Raw genomic sequence first — 14,857 nt, 5'->3', positions numbered from 1 at the left:
TGTGCAATTTGCGCAGACATTCGTCCAGGTATTGTCAGTAGTAATGCATTCTTATTAGTTTCAAAAATAACTGGATCAGACAGAGTTTTATTCAGTGACTGAAGCGGTTTATTGTATTAGGTGTACAACTTTGCTTCCGCCGTTTTTTTTCCGAAATTCGAGGCTTTATTGTAAAAAACTGGTTATACATTTATGATTCAAAGTATTGTCCATCGCTGACCACTACTTTCTCCCATCTTTCGGGCAGCGTACGAATCCCGCGTCGAAAAAACTGGTCACTTTTGAGGCGATCCATGAATCTATCCAATTTTTTACTTCTTCATAAGACCGGAAGTGCTGGTCAGCCAGGCCGTGTGCCATTGATCGAAACAAGTGATAGTCAGAGGGAACAACGTCTGGAGAATACGGCGGGTGGGATAGGACTTCCCATTTCAATGTTTCCAAGTATGTCTTGACCACTTTCGCAACATGGAGTCGAGCATTGTCATGCTGCAAAATCACTTTATTGTGTCTCTCGTTGTATTGCGGCTGTTTGTCTTTCAATGCTCGGCTCAAACCCATCAATTGCGTTCGATACCGATCGCCTGTGATTGTTTCAGTCGGTTTTAACAGCTCATAATACACTACGCCGAGCTGGTCCCACCAAATACAGAGCATGACCTTGGAGCCGTGAATATTCGGTTTGGTCGTCTACGTGGAAGCATGGCCGAGAACTCCCCATGATTTTCTGCGCTTGAGGTTATCGTAATGAATCCATTTTTCGTCCCCAGTCACAATGCGATGCAGAAATCCCTTCCGTCTTTGCCTTTCAAGCAGCTGTTCACAAGCAAACAAACGCCGTTCAACATCTCTCGGCTTCAATTCGTACGACACCCAATTTCCTTGCTTCTGAATCATTCCCATGGCTTTGAGGCGTTTTGAAATGGCTTGTTGATGAGCCTCAGCCGCAGATTTCTTCATATTGAAGCAGAAAATTAAAATCTCTCGCAAATGACGAGAATTTGGCTCGTAAACTGACATTTTCAATCAAGAATAACTTCATGATACAGACACAAATCGACTATGGGGTTATGTTGACAGATGCCCAAGTTTATTGTATGACGTCTATGATCTATTTATTTCGACCACCACTTACCGCTAAAGCCACCTATAGGAAAATGGCGGAAACAAAGTTGTACACCTAATACAATATGTGAACCGATTCTTTCATTCAGAACATAGCATTAGTAATATTCATTTGGTTTTATAATGTACACGCGTTTATTATAATATCTATCGCGGATAAATTTAAAATATAGTTATTTACATTGTTAAAAAATATCTTAAAATTTAAATAATAAGAATGAATGAAAGGACGTATGTCATATGATAGTTATGAAAGATATCACGTAAAATACGAAAAAGTATGAAAATATATATTACGCATCAAAAATTTTCTACACTATGACTCTCATTAGCATTAAAATTTTTCAATTAGAAATAAAGATATAAAATTATCGTTAGATTCAAAGTGACAATCACTTACAGTAAAATTAAAAGAAGATAGTAATTTATTGGTAATTTTGGTAAAATTCAAAATTGTTTTTGATAGTTTCACATATTCGTGTTTTCCGCACTAATGTATAAAATAAAATATTCTTTTTATTCTCAGCAAATATACATCTGATAATCTGTAAAGTATTTCTCAAATGAAAGAAAAGAAATTATTCACAATCCTTCGAGAGTATTAAAGTTTTAATTTCTTAAAATATCACTAAAATTGTTCTATTATATATCATAGTCTAATCGCTGAAACAGCAAAATAATAGATAAAAATACTGTAAACCTGTAAGGTGTATGAAAAATATAGATTAAAATTAAAAATTTTTTTTAACTTCTTTAATTACTATGTACTTAATTTCCTAATTACTGCATGCTATACATATCGATATAACAATATACAGTATCAAAATATTTTATGAAATATGAATGAAATAAAGTGTCTTACTCATCTTAAAGATTAAATGCTCCTTGTGAGGTTTATGCTAAAATATTTTATTTCTGTAATTTTTTTCTAAATTACCATTTTACCAGCTTTCCGAAATTTACGAATAATTTACTGACAAAATTTCATCTCTAATTAAAAAAAGCACACACAAAAAAATAGAGCAAAACTATCAATTTTATGAGCAAGAGATTTGATTGTTAATTAATTGAATAGTTTTTGTCCATTTTCGTTCTGTTTTTGTTGAATAAATAAGTTCAGATTTTGCGCATCTTCCGTGCACAGTAACTGCAGGAAAAACACTATATTTTGATTGAAATCCTAAGTATAAGTTTACTATTTAGTCACTAGATAAAAGTTAACAGTCCAGTAACTGCTCGAAACAAAGAAACTATAGTAAATTTACTAAGCTGAATATTTAATATAGTAAATTGCTCAGTGATCTTAAATGTTCTCTTTCTTTCTCTTTTTGACTGATAATTATTCATTTAACAATTGCCAGCAATATCATGCGTACTTGTAGCAATATAACTAGCATATATTTACATTTGAATAGAAAAATCAGCCGTGGCGGTTTTGTAAAGGCGATAATAAATGGCAAGTTTTAGTGAAAAAGATAATGATGTCGTATTGAAGCCTAAGATGCGAACAAATGAAAGTACATTTAATCCTATAGTATCGATATGCAATCTCGCATAATAATTATACAGTATGTTTCCCAAGTTGACTATATTCTTTTGATTTCGCTAAAGACATTAAATTATGCTCCGCTTTCAAAACTGTCTCGATATGAAAATGTTATCTATTTATCACGCACGTCCGCTTTTGCTTAGCAAAATTTGTTAATCACCCGAAAACAAATATTTCGGAAAAAAACCTTCTTAATTCCGTCGCACAGAGCGTGATCGAGACAAAATGCGCGAATCACAGAACATCCTGTATAAAGGCATCGATCTCCAATCATCTCACGATGACTTCTTTGCATCTCGTATTTCTTTAATGAACAGATGGTGCCGTTATTACAACGGACGGTAGTACGTCGTGAGACAGCTGGCGGAATGCATGCAGAGCGTCGTCGTTAAAACATACGATATCTATTCTACTTAATGTGTGTTGGAGCAAACACGATTCCCTATACGACGATGAAAACGTAAGTGTACCATAATTCAGAAAAATTCACACCAAAATATGTAGTTGTACTCTTATAGAAATATCACACTAAGAATCATTGATAATTACTTATTATCCAGTATTTTTAATACTGAAAATAAGTAATTATCAATGATTCTTAGTATGATATTTCTATAAGGGTAGATGACGTGTCGGCTGCGTGAACTTTTCTCTAATATTATTATATTTTTTGTGTATACTTTCTTTAATTAGAGACGAAAATGACCAGTCTGACGATAATTTACTTGGTACCCAAACAAAAATGTATCTAGTAGAGTAGATTTCAAGACTAGTAGCTAGATAGTAATGACTAGATAAGCTTTTAGCCAGTCAATAGTTCGTGACTGGCTAAATATTCCTCAGTCTTTTGAATGTCAGGACTATCTAGTAACTATTCTAATTATATAGATAATGGCTAGATGAAAAAGATTACACAGTAACGAGATAGAAAATTATCGGTAAGTCCTGAATAGAAATTGAATATCAAAACTGTCTAGTAACTGTACCAATTATAGTTACAAGTTATTTTTTTATATCTAACTACTAGATAATTTTTCTGATACAGCCACTAGAAGAAGTGAGCCTTACATTCCTAGCTAGTAGCAAGACCCAACTTTTCTGTGTCATTACTAAACAATCACTAGATTCAATTTTTGCTCGGGTAAATTACGGTGAATTATTTGTAAATTTTAGAAAGCTGGTAAAATGTTAATTTAAAAAAATTACAATTAAAAATAAAAAATTTTAATATAAAATCTAAAAGGAGAGCATTAACTTTTAAGATGAGTAAGACACTTTATTTTGCTCATATTTTCTATATAACATTTTAATACTGTATATTGATATATTATGTATAGTATATAGTAATTAGGAAACAAGATACATAGTAATTACAGAATTTTTTTGTAATTACTATACTTTTAAAAAAATTTTTAGTCTCAATCTATATTTCATTTATTGTAACGGACAACGCGTGTCAATTATACAAGTCTGGCAGGAAAGTACACTCGTAGACAGGAAAGCTATCCGTAATTTTTAGAATGAGTTTTTGTGAACTCATCTGTCTTTTTCAATAAGAGAATTCTTTTATTGAGAAACGAATTGTCCCGTTGGACAAGATAGAGAGTTCACAAACTGAGCCCTAAAATTGCGGACGGGCTTTGTGTCCACGAATGTATAATGTGACATCGTCGCGAAATCTATCTATTTTACTCAGCTTTCCTTCGAGATAACGTTCTCTACTCATGTGATTTGTAAAAAAAGAAGACGACCAAGCTTCGTCTGATTTTGAGCCCCTTGGATAATGGCAATTCTTTTTGCATTCGGTTAAGGCTTACGTCGAGTCGATTCCAAATATGTAACTCTCTAAGTCTCTTATGATTTTTTAGGAAAATGGCCAAAAAAAACTTTCAATTTCCAAAAACAGATAATACTACAAAAAGTAGGCTTAAACTTCGCGTTTCGACTCGACAGCACCTTTACGTTAACATTCAAAATGAGGGACGTTTTTTAAAATAGTTGTAGCATAAAATGAGTTTTTTTAAATTTAATGAAACTTGCATCATATATAGATTTAAATATAACCTAATTATGAGCGTTATAAGTAGATTTGGAAGCTGAGATATTTGCAATGTATATGAAAGTTAATATTTTCAGCATGTATCCCGTATATCAAGTTGAAAGCAACATCATATTCTAATTTAATTTTAATTACCAAATTACATATAGGATTTTAATGAAGAATTACTATTATATTAAAAGCTTATAAAATAGACATTATACACAGATTTCAGAATTATTTACTATTTCGTTTTAAAACTACCGTCGTATATGTATATGTGTGTGTGTGTGTGTGGTAAGTTTATAACTTATAGTAATATATTCAACATATACATGTACATATACATATATTTAAATATTTGTATATCTCCTTTTATTATCTGTACATCTCTAATAGATAAACTTATATATAAATAAAACACTTATCAAAGAAATAAAAAATAATAACTTTTCTTTCTCTAATTTGTGTATATATATATATATATATATAAATTTCGTTTAAAACTAAGAATGATACTTAGATGTGAAATAAATGTATATAAACATAATTTTTGTTAATAAATAGTAGATTTGTGAGTAATGCGCCACTGAAAATACGGCATCTACCGATACAATGATCTTAATGATAAATTTTTATCTTTTATAAAGGACGGATAATGCCAGCTGATATTTGTCTTTGTTGATGCCATTTATTGAAATTTGGACTTTTTTGGGTCACTTTCTCGAGAACGATAAGAAACTCAGATTATATACCTATTTGAAATTGACTGGACGTGAGCTTTAATCCAATGCAAAAAGAATTGTTATTATTGAAGCCCAAAAATCAGACGAAACATTATGAATGCTTGGCCGCACACTGTCTTTAATTTCGCAATTGCCTTGATACTATCGTGATTTCTCAGATTGCATCGTAATTTTCATTGCGACTGAGGATGACTGAAGAATAAATTGAAATATCCATTGTATATATGTCTATAATTGAATATCATTCGCGTAATTCACGTAATTTGTGCAATTTACGTGTATTCCGCGTCACACATGTTACGCATTCACGTAATTCTTCATACGTCAGTTGGAGGAACAAACAATATCACGTGCCGACGTCCACGCTACAACTCATGCAGTCCTTATTTCTTAACATTGTTTTTACTCAACGAGAGTCCTACGTATAATTTTGTCCATTACGTTCTCCACGACAGCCTGTCCTGTTAATGTATTTGAGATAATATTCGAGGTAATTTTGTGAACAAAGTTCGAGATATTCCCGAATTGGGACCACATAGTGTCCCCATGATCAAACCGGCGACGACGATGGAACTTCGTAACATACTGATTTTATATAGAGGTAATGTAATTTTGCGACGAGGCGTAATTCGCTTATCATGCAATATCGCGCGACAAAGAGAGGAGTCGCCCACCGTCTTCGACATAATTGCTCTGGGTTACGATAAAACGTCACGTGAGGCACGACAAAGAGAATGATTGTTACGTATGTTACATGCGCGTCAGTTTACTTGTGTTAGTAAAAAACTTTGTTTTTTACATAAAATTATCATTTGTTCTCTCAATTCTTCCTGTCTCTCTTTCTCTCAATTAATTCTGTTAATTATCTTTATAATTCTATTAATTATGTTTATTCTCTTTTAATTAAATATTCTGTATTATTATTATTTATCTATTAATTTTTTCTATTATTTCCTACCATTTATTATATATTCAAAATTTATTTTATTAACTATTGTATAGTATTAATTATATGTATTCTATTAGTAATATTTATATCTTTGTCACTTTTTTAATTTTTTCTCAGTTTAGAGAAAAAGTGAAAAAATTCTCTTTCTGATTTTGTTTGTGTTTGTCCTTGTCTATCTGTCTGTCTATCTATCCATCCATCTATCTATCTCAATATGTTCATATAGAAGGAAATGAGAGTAGTCTCTGCAAAGTAAAAATTACATTAGCATAAGATAAAGAAATTCAAGAATAAGAAATCCAAAAGTGTGGAATTGCCAAGTATAGGATAAGATATATTTAGGATAAGAAGTAAAAAATAAAAAAGGAAGTAGGATAAGAAATATCTAGGATAAGAGTGAAAGGAAAAAAGAAGTAGGTGTAAAGGAAAACTGTAAAAATAAGATTAAGTAAGGTTAAACTAAGAACTTTCTGGCATTGTAAGCTGAAGTAATAATAAAGAGAGAGAGAGAGTTACATTAAAATTAGGAATAAATCTCACAAGTATTAATAGTTAATAATTAATATGATAAACATTCATGAAGACAAAGCCAATATACTACGCAAATTTTTTTCCAGGAAGATAAATATCTTTAAAAAAGAAAATAAATAGATGAGCGAGCGCAACGAGATTGTTTTTACGCGAAGTTTTACAAACAACAGTATAGATACCAAAATCTTTCCATTCAACGTTTCGGTCATTGACCTACTTGTTGAGACTCAAAGCAACAGTTTGCCCTTTAAGCTATCTGCATCTCTCTCTCCACTTACGTCGACTTCTGCTTTCAAAGCCTCTTATCGATAGTCTCCCCACGTATTTTCTTATTCGTAATTAATCGGCTATTCTTAGCTGCTTTTTTCCCTCGTGAAGATTTTATTATATAAAAAAGTCAATGTTACACACATGCACACACAACACGCATTGCATTGATTATTGAAATGCGTTATCATGCGACATTAAAGCTGCTACATAACAGTGATGATGTGAAATATTCAAACCCCCTCGTGCAACTGACAGAGTCTTTTTAATCAATATCGCTCAACAACGAACATCATCGAATAAAAATTTATAAAAGTATGACAGACAATAATCTCAGTTAACCAGGAAAGTTGACTACAAGTTGATCAAAGAATTGGTGAATAATACGAACGACGACGGAGACGGTACATCCTGTACAACGAGACGTTCCCCCAGCAACTGGAGCTAATTGGTTCTTAAAGTAGGAACTAACCCTACGTAGACCGCAACTTCGTCTACGGAACAGCGACAGAGAAACTGCTTAAAGGACACTTCCCTTCCATTTCTCCGCCATCATTGCCTATACCTATTGTACGCATTGTACGAGGATCAGCCTGATATCTCTAATTAGGATCAAACAGTGTAGTTGAATGCTGAATGATAACTTGTGAAATGCAATTATGAGACGCGATAACTTGAAATGAAAAGTAACTCACTGCTTGAAAGAGAGAAAAAGCTTGAACAGACAGTGTGTTCGCTTTAAGTACTCACGCGTTGTTAGCATCATTCTATCTTCCTTCCACATAATAAGCGATAAAGATAGAATGATGCTTGCAACGTATGAGCGCCCAAAGCAAAGAAACAGAAAGAGAGAATATGTATGAGCATTATATAGAAACTTCCGCACACACTCACGCATATATATCAAAATATTAAATTTATTAAATTCCGGGAAAGAAAGAGAGAGAGAAAGGATATGTAATTTTTATTAGTATTATTTTAATGCCATTTTTGTGCGCATACATATTGTTTCAAGCAATTTATTTTTAAAACCGACACAGGAGATCTTTCTGATCTGTTTCCCAAGTTAAAACGGATCGTATAAATAATTATGTTAATTATTACTTTACCGAAATAACACTTGCTAATTTCTGCTATAGATAACTGAAAAATAGGAGGCTTTTACGAATTCTTTTTCAAAGAAATAAATAAAAATATCATAGGATCTTAAACATACTATTTATAATTATTTTAAGTATAAAAAATTATAAAACAATTGGAATTCCGTTCATAATTTTTGTGCTGAACGCGGTGTCGCTTTTAACTGGATGAGCAACATTAAAGCTCATGTAATCCGAAATAAATGTGACAAAAAATTTAAGAACTATATTAGTTTTGCTGGAGATAAAACGTAAAACTTTTGGAAAATTTCCAAAATTAGTATTTTTTTTCGAGATATTAAATAAGAAAGAAAGAAAGAAGAAAAATTATTTGTAACTTCGAAGCGCCGCTAGTTTGTTAAGTTTCAACATTTTGCATACGAGCAAAGCTTCATCCTCCAACAAATACAATACAATTTTGAAATTTTTTCGTCTCACTCGTTCCAAATTATTACTCGAGCTGTGATGTCCATCAGTTAGAGGCGTCCGACGACACCGCGCTCAGCGCAAAAAACCTGAAGACGAAATTTCAATTTTTTAATAAAAATGTATTACATAATAAATATTAAAAATTATTAAAATTAAAAATTGTATACTTAAAACAATGATCAAAATCTCATATTGATATTTTTATTCATTTCTCTGAAAAGTTCTCGTAAAAATTTCCTATTTTTTTCGATTATCTAAAATTCCCTTTTCCGAACCTCCCTTTAAGTCTAGACGCGTACAGCGGATGATTTCTACACCCAAAAAAATATAACGTCTTTGGCGGAATCCTCTTATGAGGATCTTTCTAAAAGGAACTTATTCTAAGCACAATATTCTTAAAGTTAGAGGAATCCCGTATTTTCACGCACAAGTCTTGTCACGCTTCTCGTATCGCACTTGCGAGGACATTCTGCTTCAAGTAAACATATACCTTTTGATACAAAAGGATAAGTCCGAAGAATATTTAGTACATTTCCAGTTAATAGTTCACTTCGTTAGAAGAGTAATATTCTTTCAGTAAAAGTTTTCGTTTAGAATATGGAATTACAAGAAATATAGCATCTTGCGATTAGAATTCCTTCTTTGGGTGTCAGAATGTTTTCTTTTTGATTCCACAAGAATCCTTTTGATGCCAATATACAAAAAGATTTTGCTAATAATGAGATATTTGTTTTGGCTGTACTGGGAAAGACACCTCGTATCGAAGCTCGCCTCGTGGGCGTTTCAAGCGCCGCCAGTTTTACTTTTAAACGGTTCGCGGGGGAGTGAACTCAATTTCGGAGCGTGTTACCGCGAGGAACGACAGGACTTTCTATTTTCTTCATTATATGAAAAATCCCGGCGATCGCGAGCCCGCGGAAACGGTCGGCTAGCGTAGAGTGGTCACGTTTTACAATAAATTCCGCTCGCTGACAGCGCGACACGACTTTTCTATTAGCTCAAACGGCGAAACTTTGGCCAGTTGATTTCGTGTATGCGATACGAGCGTAATATCGTAACCCGTACACACACACACACACACACACACACATATATATATCTATATATACACCGTATATATAACGCCGCTGCCCGGCGTCGGTCGACATAACGAGCGTCGATGAGTCGGCAGATCCGCGAGCCACTTCATCAAGCTACGCTACCGAGGAGCTGTCAATCGCAAAACGATCACCCTGTCAAACCCTTTCAATGACTCGTGAACTCGCCTGTCAACGCCTCTCCAGAGCCTCGCGGGCTCGAGTCGCTAGCACCCACGCCATAGTAGGCTTTACATCGTGCTTCATCGGGTCTCCGAAATTCAAATCTCGTCGTTGTGTAATTACGCGCCACTGTCGAGTTTATTGGATGTAATACATATCACACACAAGTATCGAGTAGAGCTCGAGAACGGAGCCGAGTAGATAATAGGTGAACTTGGGACATAACGGGATATGGTCGATAACTTCTTACAGAGATGCTGCCATGTGATGAAATGTTTCGCGATTATTATTGTAGTCTCAGATGTGTCTCTTACCGCGTATTATTATCAGCTGTTATATTATTTTTAGTTGAAAGATGCTACAGATTGTTTAATGCGTTTCTCCACAATTGCGTTGCAATTTGTTTGGTACATTTGCACAAGGTAAATAATGATAAGATTCTTCTTTTTATTACCGTATGTATATTAACGTTATATTAGGAGATTTACCCTCGTCATTTTAATTAAATACTTGTGCAAATATCGACTATCTATAATATGTTGTACTATATAATCTAAACTTACAAATTTCGGGGTAAAACAAGATTATACCGTTATGTTCTTAAGTTGCATTATTTCTTATTATGTGTTATGTTCAGAAAATTGATACCAAAGATTACTATACTAAATAATGATTGTTATTAATATTTTAATAAGAAAAGAATACATTTCTATCGCTTTATAAAAATATTTTTAACAAATAATTATAAATAATTAAACGTACAATAATACATTTATATATATGTTACATGTTTTAATGAGTCACTTTTAAAATCTTTTAAAAATAAAAAATTAGGAAGAGTAAACAAGTTTTGTGAAGTTCGGCTCTATTTTGAAGTTCGGTATTCCATTTTGGAGTTCGGTATTCCATTTTGCCCGGCGTAGGAAGCATAATGAAGTTAATTTATATTTTCAATAAAACAATAATTTCATCTTTTTCTATTCTTCTATTCTTCTATTCTAACTATACTTTCACAGTAAAACTTGTGTTTTTCTTATAATAGATCAAAGAAAATTCTTTGAATTATTTTAATGCAAAACCAAGTTGATTTATTTTTAATATGTTTGAACTTGTTTAAACTTTAGAGTTTTCATTATGCTCCGGGTTGCTTTACATGCTATATAATAGAAAATATGTAAAGTAGAAAAAAAAATAATAGTAAATATCATATGTGAACTTGTCGTCATGTTTACGTATGCCGACGTTTGCCACACACTATTCTTTGTCACTATTCTTCCTTTCTCTCGAATAGTGGCAAACGTTAAATGCGGACACTCATATAATACGAATATATCTGTATCATATAAATACGCAAAACCGGCTCTTATCCGTGTACAAGATATACAGTGAGTGTAAAAAGTATTCGTACACTAGAGATTGTCTTGAAAAAGACCTGGTGTATGAATACTTTTTACATTCACTATAGATAATAAATACTCGGGTATCCTTAGGTATTATATCCTGAGCCTTAGTCTCGAGTATCGTTATTGCAGGAGAGGCTTATTGTATGTCCTTTATGAACATTTCATCCGTGCAGTTAGTTACAGTTATAATTGTAATTTTCACTGCTGAATTCATTTAAGGGTTCTACATAGATTGTAGGCATGAATTAGAGGAATTTTGGCACCTCTTTGCGCAACGAAATTATACACTTTTTTATTTTTTAGTACGTTTTTGTTATGCGCTTTGAGGGATTTCTTTTATTAAAAAAATCGTATAACTTCCTCATAAAAACATACTAAAAAGTTCAAAAATATATGTCTTATAATTTCTTTGTAAAAAAACTTCTTTAATTCAAACTATCCAGAATTATTAAGGTAGTTCATGAAACGAATTTAATGAAGATTTGATGAAACTTGCATTACATACAATTAAAACAATGTATTTCTATACACACACACACACACACACACACACACACATACACACACACACACACACACACATATATATATATATATATATATATATATATATATATATATATATATATATATATATATATATATATATATATATATATATATATATATATATATATATATATATATATATATATATATATATATATATATATATATATATATATATATATATATATATATATATATATATATATATATATATATATATATATATATATATATATATATATATATATATATATATATATATATATATATATATATATATATATATATATATATATATATATATATATATATATATATATATATATATATATATATATATATATATATATATATATATATATATATATATATATATATATATATATATATATATATATATATATATATATATATATATATATATATATATATATATATATATATATATATATATATATATATATATATATATATATATATATATATATATATATATATATATATATATATATATATATATATATATATATATATATATATATATATATATATATATATATATATATATATATATATATATATATATATATATATATATATATATATATATATATATATATATATATATATATATATATATATATATATATATATATATATATATATATATATATATATATATATATATATATATATATATATATATATATATATATATATATATATATATATATATATATATATATATATATATATATATATATATATATATATATATATATATATATATATATATATATATATATGTGTGTTTATTTATTTATCTGAATTTCATTTTAAAGTAGAGTGTGATGCTTAAATAGTGAAATAAACATTGAGACGTGTATAATTTTGTTTGATAAGTAGTAAATTTATGAGTGGCTTTCTTGATACGCTACTTTGTGTGTGTGAAGCACTCCAACTACACTACTATACCTTAAGCACTACGAAGGAGAATAGTACGGATGATCATAAAGGAACAAAATTTCTTTTCTATATATATATATATATCATCTTTTTTTAAACAATATCAACAAGAGAATAACCAGGTGAGAGAAACAATAAAAATAATCATACAGCTATCACGAAGGCAGATTAAGATAACTCGTTCGTGTGCAATATTACTATACTTTTCTAAACACGAGTAAACACAAATCGCGCGCGCGCGTCACAGCAGACGGGCGACAAATCGGCACGTGGTCGCGAGAAAGAGAATTTCTGTAGGGACGGAATATATACGGCACGATGTAGCGAGAGATCGATCGACGTTTCCGTAGGGAATAGCCATTTACGGAGACGCGAAACGTTCAACATCCCGACGACCGAATACGCACCGAGTACCGAAAGCTCCGGCACAAACAGAGCCGTCTTGCGGTCATTCTTTGTCGTAATTACCGGCAAGATAAGAGAAAGAGAAGAAGAAGAAGAAGAGAGAGAGAGAGAGAGAGAAGAATCACAGACAGGTGGGAGGGTGCGGGAGGGAGTCAGTCATGGCGGAAGGTAGCGGAGCTTATAAGTGGCACGAGTGGAAGCGGTCTTTCCCGAGAATAATGCGCGGACCCCGGGGAGTTGGCTTTCAGGGAAAATGCTGATTGCTTCCCCGCTCACGCTCCTTTTCCTTTCATACCAATTCTCCATCCGCCTATCCTAGCTCCCATCCCTCGCACCCTCTTCTCCCTCTTCTCCTCATCCTCCTCATCCTCCTCATCCTCCTCCTCCTCCTCTTCATCCTTCCACGCTATCAATCTTCGACTTCGTCAGCGGCGAAGACGTATATCGCTGCGTGGCTACCTCGTGCGTATGCCTGCGTATGGGCCTCGTGCTCTCTTCTTCTACCGAACCTTAAACGTTTCTTATCTCACGATACCAACCACCTTGCTCTCTCTCTCTCTCTCTCTCTCTCTCTCTCTCTCTCTCTCTCTCTCTTTCTTGCGCGCGCGTACGTCTCGTAAAAGTAGGAGATAGCATGACGGGCTCGCCGGTCTTTTTGTTTGACGATTTTCCCCACTTCGAGTGAAAGACGCGATTACTTGTTTCGTCACAACGTACGTTACAAAATATCTGTCAAATGTCGCTTAATAATTTTACATATTAATGAGTGACTATTGAAAACTATTGATTCTTTCGGCGAAAATGTGGAGACACGTCGCTCGTTGCATTCCCAATTTTGTAAGACTGTTTATATGTGTGTGTGAGACTTTGATTTCCTATATAATATATATCTGGCTAAGCTGTAATTAAATTTTTATTGGAGAGTACAATCCAGGTAGGATTAATTGAAAAATATAACTTCGTCGTCTATCCTTTTCCTCTGAAAGTTCATCCGCTGGAAACTTCTTACGGGTAGAAAATCGGAGTCAAGTATTTTCTCTTGCTTAAGGGGATTTATTCACTTTATTTATTCACTTTAATTCATTCACTTAAACCAAAATGCTTGAAATTATAAAAAATTTAACGTAACACTTATCACAGTAAAACACATTTGTAATTAAAGTGACTTGTCTGCACCGTTCATGAAAAATTTAATATCAAACATCGCAACATTGCACATACAATTTTACCGTATGGTAAAAGCGATATATATGATTCCAGTGTATCTTCGTAAAAAATAGACTATTCAAATAAAGAATTTATCGTTATAATATCTATAACAAAGTAGCATCATAAAATTACTTTCAAATTAACATTTATTATTTATATAATGAAATAACTTTTTGTAACTATTTATATAATGAAATATAAAAATATCATTTTATTCGATACGTAGTGAATTTATGAGTAGCTCCCTTGATGCGTTACTAAAAACGCCCTTGGAGCGCCTTGAAAATACATAT

The 14,857-nt window shown here is 31.9% G+C and overlaps 1 protein-coding gene across 2 annotated transcripts in view; it reads left to right on the top strand.

Moving 5' to 3' along the window:
* The window catches only part of LOC116844791 (synaptic vesicular amine transporter), a 47,513-nt gene that overhangs the window by 10,773 nt on the left and 21,883 nt on the right, over positions 1-14,857 (top strand). Inside the window, exon 1 of one of the 2 annotated variants that reach the window (XM_032816841.1) lies at positions 2,992-3,134. The exons of the other annotated variant lie outside the window; for it this stretch is intronic. The gene's annotated coding sequence lies outside the window, so the exon portion shown is untranslated. Of the gene's footprint in view, positions 1-2,991; positions 3,135-14,857 lie in introns of those variants that run through there. 2 annotated transcript variants of the gene reach the window in all.

Source organism: Odontomachus brunneus, unplaced genomic scaffold, assembly GCF_010583005.1.
Source record: "Odontomachus brunneus isolate Ranch 3 - 2012 unplaced genomic scaffold, Obru_v1 Obru_scaffold_046, whole genome shotgun sequence".
NCBI classification, from domain to species: domain Eukaryota; kingdom Metazoa; phylum Arthropoda; class Insecta; order Hymenoptera; family Formicidae; genus Odontomachus; species Odontomachus brunneus.
The sequence above is the reverse complement of the archived record's forward strand: the minus strand, read 5'-3'. Positions and strand labels throughout refer to the sequence as shown.